Below are 7,700 nucleotides of genomic sequence, written 5' to 3' on the forward strand. Positions count from 1 at the left end.
CAGATGTATGAAAAAAAAAAAAAAACTTCCTCAAGAACATCTACAAGAGACAGATTTTTCTCCAGTTATATCATTTATATACTTTCAGTAATTACACTCCATTTACTGGGTCATGGGAACTGACATTTAACTTTGAAGTGAAATGAATAACAATGAATTCACCTCTACTAGTTTCCTGGTTACTCTGACCTTGCAAAATCACACTGCAATTTATTTCCTGTTGTGTGAATTTGCCTATTGTCTTACTAAATAGCCATGTGGGGCTGAATGCAAAATAAAAATCAGATAGGAATAATTAAAGTGTTACTTCTGTTCTACACAGATCACTTATACGATCTTTCTAAAAGACTTGTACTCTGTTCTAGGGCGCTTCATTTTATCAGTGCATGATACAGAGGATTACGTACCTAAGGTAACTCAGTAGGCCTTTTCTGAAACTTTTCAAAATGGCCAAATTTGCATTTGTGGGCAAATCCATATGGATCATATTTCAGAGTGAATTATGACGTTGGGAAACCACATCCAAATTTGAGTGTACATCTCTCATCCCACACCAGGAAATAAATGTACATTTCAGGAATCCAAGACTCTGTAGATACATAGGAAGGAAGGAAGGAAGGAAGGAAGGAAGGAAGGAAGGAAGGAAGGAAGGAAGGAAACCTGCCATTATTCTGAATAGTCTCTAACATAATATAGTTTTTGCAAAAATGACTGGACACATAATTTTCAGTATTTGTAACTATTTTTTTCTATCAACAGAAAACAGCACAGTAGTCTGATTATTCTGATATGTAATTTAGAAACAAATCATTATTGTATCAATTTTTGTTATCCTTTGTTTTAATGATGACAGAAAAAATCAACAATTGCCTGTAGATAAATATTAAATTTATCCTTAAAATCACTAAATGAAATTGATATTTTCCTAGGATTTAGATTTAATACAATGGTATTAATGACCTTTAAATCCTTCTCAAAATAATAGAAAATTGCATCACTAGTTGATTTTCTGAATAGTATCTATTTTGGATAGATACTATTAACATTCTAGGTAGAAGCGTATTTGTAGACCCCTTCTGAGTACTTCTTGAACCTGAACATATGAAGACTACCTGACAATTCTGAAATTCTTATTAACAGTTAAATCCTTGTCACAGAATCACAGAGTTACTATGGTTGAAAGAGATGTTTGGAGGTCATCTGCTCCAAATCCTTACTCAGCCTGGCACCCAGATCAGGAGACCGCAAAACACCTCTGGCAGCCAGAGTACCAGTACTCTGTTACCCACACAGTACAGAAATGTTTCCTAATGATCAGAAAGCATTTTGTGTGTCCCAGTTTGTGTCTATTGCCTCTTGTTCTTGGAATTCAAATAGCATCCCTTTGTTGGCTCCTTTACTGCTTGGGCCCATTGCTCTTAGATCCATTTGCTTCAGAAAACCTGGTATTTGAATATATAGCTAGAGAACAAGCCTTTCACAGCTTCACTGAAATATCTGGAAGTGATTTAAATTCAAAGTTTCAAGCATAATGTTGACAGTTGTATGTGCTACTACTCCATTTATACATAAACTTCCACTCTTCCACCTGAGTAGAAGGTTAGCTTGAGACTGCTCACAACCTTCACCTGATCTAGGTAATTTTGTGAATTTCTCCTTTTTGTGACATCACACGGTATCCTACTGAAACAGTTTTGGAAAACTCTTAGATAAATCTCCTTTGCCTTTTTTAAGCTCTTCATGATAAGATGCTGCTTGACTCATGACGTGACCATAACTTAAAAGTGAGTGCATGTAGAAGACACCTAACCCAGTAACTGTATGCTCTGATTTTTGCTAGAAAATTTAGAACTGTCTATCAATCCAACAGATTGAAACTTGAAGGCTCTACTACTTTTTGCACTCTTGATTTCATGACCTTTGTATTATTTGAAGTCCCAGCAAATACCAGTTTGTGTATCATACAGCATGCAAAATCAGACCCCGAAAAATACTCTTGTCTTCCATGGCAGAGGCTCTTAGGACTAACCAATGCATCTTTGGAAAAAAGCATAACATTTCAATATGCACTTATGATAATTATCCACTGGAATAAAGTCCTTATGTGTCATTTAAGAGGCCCTAAGGATAAAAGTGATAAGGTGCCCAACGTATGACTGTCAAAACTCAAGGTTCAATTGCTTCTTGTCAGAGTCTAATTTTCTCTTACATTATCTGTTATACTATCTAATCAAACACTAATAGCACAGTAAGTGCTCCCCCCACACACTTCAAGAGCTTTGTGTCCTCTCTAGCCTCTCACAGGAGAGTTTTCAAGCTGTATTTCACACACATTTGCTATTTTCCCAAACTATTTGTCTTCTATCACATTAAATCTTTTGATTTTTTGACCACTGAGATGAAAGACTGAATGTATTAACAATACTTTTATTTTAGTTGCATTTTTCTGCTGTTCCCACCCACCACTCCCAAACTCAAAATAGCTATCATTAGCAGAAGCAAGTGAAATATCTTTCTTCAGTATTTTACAGCTAAAAATTTTTTTCTGCAACACAACAACAAGAGAACCCCCAGGTAGGATTAATACCTCAGTCTTCTAAGTACTTAGCAAACATAATAAGAAACATTTCTTGTACCAAAGAGTTTCCAATCAAAAAAAAAAAATGAGGTAATGGATGAAAGATAGAAAAGCAAGATGCTCTACTTCTAACAGCAAAGAGATCCGTGGAAAAAAAATCAGTTTTACTGAGATTTTTGTAATTATAAAAGCTTCCATAATTAATAATACATATTTAGGTGGCAAAAAGTTTAATTTAGATTGTAAAGATTTTAACATGGAGTCTTACAGTTGTGATACCTAATATTTAAGAGTGAGTTTTCAAGGGGAAAATAAAAATTTTAATAAGAACCATCATTATTACTTATCTAAATAATTTTTGAACTTGGTCAGACTTACATTTTTCCTATTATTTGGATATCTTATCTTACATATGTAAGATACAGACTATAGAGGAAGGATCTAGCCTGATTTGGGTAGAAATGCCAAAAAGAACAAATGTCAAAGAAAAAGAGAAAGAACAAAGGAACAAATGGAAATGAAATCACATATGGTAAAGGAAATAATCATTTTTTGAAAGCAGTTCCTAATTCTTTTTTTTGTTCACAATGTGCCTGAACAGCATGGAGAATGTAACAAATTATTTGCAAAATGCAGTTTGTATAGCCTGAGAAAGAGAAGATTAATAGATTGACAGTGCTTTGATTAAAGAAATTACTTTTTTATAAAAAGGAAAATAGCTACTTGTTTACCAAAGTCCAAGGAGAGGAAAAAAAAAATCTGTTAAACATACCAAAAAATACAACTTAGATGACCAATCTGGGGATCAGGCTGAATGAAAGTATATGTCAGATTTTTTTAAAGAAAAAGTTGAACAAACATCTCTTTACAGTATTGTTGACAGTGTCAAGAAAAAAAAAAAATTGACCAGGAATTTTCTTGACTTTTTCACAGTTGTCTGATTCTCTGTTTGTGTTGCTCTGCCAGAGAAAGAATCTTTAGCAAGAAAAGAAGTCAGAGCAGGAATGTGCACACTATGCTGAAAACCTGCTTGGAAACTTCAAGATAAATTCTCAATTCTATTGATGAAATTAATTTTCTATCTGCAAAAGATGCCCCAAATTTTCTGTAACAGTTTCCCAGTGACTAAGAAAATTAATTGCAAAGGACTTGCTTGAGATTTCAGTTTCTTCTGAAAAGTCCCATGTTAATACATTCTGTGATATGTCCAGAATTAAATCTTTTTCATCATCATTCAACTTTCTGTGAGTTTGACCAATGAAGATATAGGCCCACTATGCACAGAAGTCCTCTCAAGTAGTAAAGAATTCTCCTTCCAGCAGGGATAGTAGAAGTGAGCTCCAGAACTGAGCAACACTGCAGATCTCAGAGCAGGTGTCATCAACAGATTTCATATGACTGATTGGCTATTATGAGTCATAACTACACCAACTAAAGGTTTGGTATTTCTGGAGAAGATCATGCATGTAGAAAAGTTTTCAAGTGATGGTCTACAAGTTTTGAAGTCTGCAAGTATGTTTTACCAAGGTTTTTATTCCATGTTAGGATAATGATAATATGATAAAATGATTTTCAGTTTGAAAACTTGAGACAATTTGGGGTTGTGTAATTATCAATCTTGAAGTTCTGAGAAGATGAGGCTGCATTCATTCCCATACTGACTGTCATAAGGGCCCTGGAGTTTTGCATTGTGCTGAGGCAATGGTGACTTCAGTCTTACTGTATTTCTCAGAGCAGCGTAGTTCTCAAAGGAGATCTCAAAGTCCAGAAAAAACATGGAAATAATTGGCTGGCTGTAAAGAAAAATCGTGTTCCACCACACAGGACCAACAGAGCTCAGAAGTCAGCAGAAGTAATTTATGTTTTATCTGAACTGAGTAAGAAAAGACCAGTTAATATAAACGAATGTATGTCTCACAATTATATGACCAAGTGGGAGGCTGATTCAACTGGGTCTGTGGATTCCTGTATCTGTATGCTGTTAAGGAGATAGTTAGAATTCTGATTACAGAATAAAAAACCTACAGAAAGTGCAGTATGCAAATGCAGGAGAGCACAGGTCAAAGTTTTATGCTTCCTGGGACTGCCTAGCATAATAACAGGTCTAGGGAAAAATGACTGTGGTTAAAAATTAATAGCACACTGACAAGTATGATTTAAACCTATCCAAATCTAAATCAGTCAGCCCTACTGAAATCTTCAAATACTTAAGAGGTAACCTGTAACCAGTGGTGTCAAAAAGTGCTGTGAGAATTGAGGAATTAATCTGCATTGCTCGCACGTAGCAGTTTTGTCTTTGTGTGAGAAGTAAGTGAGGGATTTTGATGCCCTTGTGTCTTTTATTTAACCTCTGTTAGCACCACCTGTACTAAAAAGCTACAGTGTTAAATAAACGCTACATCTTTGAAAAACAAATTAGGTGGCAAATGTTATGTTAAGAGCATTCTTCTCCCCATGCAGTTGGGATTGCATCTCTTTTTTTTTTTTTTTCCTTTCTCAAGCACTTTCTGCTTTGCACTTCCTTATGTTCATTGGAAAGTCAGACAAACCATCTTCAGACACTAGATTAACTGTAAATTGATTGCTTCCTCTAATTGGCGTGTATGGTATAGCTGGATCGCCAAAACCCCATTTTACTGTTTTTGCATACTAAATTGGTGACAGAAACTCCTATAACTGGAGAGCAGAGAAGATGGAGTTGTAAGCTATTTATAGAGAATATATTTGGAAGTTTTGAAGATGTTTCCCCTGCTCAGTTGCTGTCCATACGTTAGTCAATCATCTGACCTTTGGCAATACAGCAAAACAGTCTTGATTCAGTTATTAATGAAAGTCCTGTCTGAAGCTAGTCAGCCATCTCTGTATATGCCAATCCATTGATGGCACTGTGTAATACAAAGATTGCAGTGATAAATCAGATTGTGAAATGAATGGCAACATTTATATCTGGCTCCAGATCCAAAATGTCATCTATTTTGTCATTTTCTTTGTGGTAGTGCACAGAATGTGTTTAATAATTTGCTATCAAGGAGTGAAGACAAAACTCCTATTTAAAGGACTTTGAGTCTAGGATGGACAGGTAGTTATAAAAAAAGATTGGAGAAAAAGAAGGAAGAGTACATGAATCATAAAAATATGAGCTGGGCACTTTATTTCAGAAGTTTTTATTTATTTATTTATTTGTTTCATTTTATTTTGTTTTGCTTTTCTTTCCCCCCATGGAAATTAAAAACAAAGAAACAAACAAAAAAAAAAAGAAAAAGGGAAGGCATAACTTCAAATCAAATTATTCTCCACATGGATGTTTACTCTTTCCTAATGGAGACTATAGGGCAAAAATTGTAGAGGGGATACTTAATCCAAAGGACTAAGAGAAATGTATCTAAAACACTTTTGAATCACTCTGAATGACTTCCTAATCATGTAAGCATATCTATGATATGTCCAATGTGGCTTCAGCTGACTTTAGTGTTCTTGTTCACTTAATAAATAAATTAATATTTAATGAAAACAGAAAGATTGAGTAACAGAAAATTTACTGATGAAAAGTGCCTGTAAGAACTTTGGGTGTTGGCCCTCTGTAACAACAAAATATTGTCATACAAAGCAAAAGTTTTTATTCTCTTGATATCTTCTGAGGTAATAACTCCAATGTTAGATATATAAGGATTTGTTAGTGAAAACACTGTAAACAAGTAAAGGAGAAAAACAAATATGCAATTGCAATGAGAGTGGGGTTATTGCAGGGTTAGGTGAAGAACTATTGTGCAGTGAAATCTTGTTAAAAAGAGAAATATTGATTGCATTTTTACTATTTCTTTTGTTGAATGTTATATCTGAAAGGAAATGGATCTATCAGGATTAGATATCTAATTTAGAAATTTAATTTACATTCATTTCTCTTTCCTTTTCAGTTCACACATTTTTACTGGATTTTCTAATAGAATAAACATATGTGAAAAAAAAAGAATAAAAGCTGGTAATCATTCACACAATTATTTTTAAAATTCAGTAAGGATAGCAAGAATGATATGAGAAGTACTTATACACAACTATGATGCCTAAGTATGCCCCACAAATTAGTAATAGTTAGAAGATTCATGTTGGTGAACAAAAGATGCCTCCTTAACATATACATACATTACTACCGTACGTATATGTATGTATGGTAATCTAAGAAACTGAAATGCAGGTTGGCTTCTTGTTGTCTTTCCTAAAATTTATAGTAAATACAGCATCGGTGTGTGTTACATAGATCACTCTCAACTGACTACAGACACATGTGAGATGTCAGCCATGCAGGTTCCAGGGCCAAAGGAACAGCTCTGGTTTGACCTGAAGAGCCAATATATATGATGGTGTCAGAGAAATGATGTCACTGTCACATCTATGCTAGAGCATCCATACCAACTGTAGCATCTCTACTAGAGCACCTATACGTGCTTGTTCTAGGTGATCTTATTGGCACTCTGAAGAGCCAGATGAGAGTCTATTAGACATTTCTGCTTTTATAGTCAACAAAAATTCATTGAATCAAAAAATCACTGAATGGCTTGTGTCAGAAATAACTTCATAGACCATCTAATTCCAACCACCTGCTGTGGTCATGGTTGTCACTCACTAAGTCAGACACCAGCTCAGGCTGCTCAGGGCTGCAGCTGTCCTGATCTTGAACACCTCCAGGAAGGGGGCATCCACAGCTTCTCTGGATAGCATGTGCCAGTGCCTCCCCTCCTCTGAGCAGGAAACTTCTCCCTGCCATCTGATCTAAAACTCCTCTATTTTAATTTTATACTGTTCCACCTTGTCCTCTCCCTACCTACCCCTTCAAAAAAAGTACTGGAAAGCTGCAATGAGGTCACTCTAGATCCTTACCTTCAGGCTGAACACACCCAGCTCATTCAGTCTTCATAGGAGAGGTGCTCCAGACCTCTGAGCATCTTTGTGTCCCTCCTCTGGACCCATTCCAAGAGCTCCACATCTTCCTTGTGCTCTTTTTTTTTTTTTTTTAAACACAGAAATGGATGAAAAATGCTACTTCTAACCTTCAGATATTCTAAGGAAAATGGGGAGAAGGCTCAAAAACAAAAAAAAAACAAAACAAAACAAAAAAAAAACACCA

This window comes from Meleagris gallopavo, chromosome 2 (genome assembly GCF_000146605.3).
Source record: "Meleagris gallopavo isolate NT-WF06-2002-E0010 breed Aviagen turkey brand Nicholas breeding stock chromosome 2, Turkey_5.1, whole genome shotgun sequence".
Lineage (NCBI taxonomy): Eukaryota > Metazoa > Chordata > Aves > Galliformes > Phasianidae > Meleagris > Meleagris gallopavo.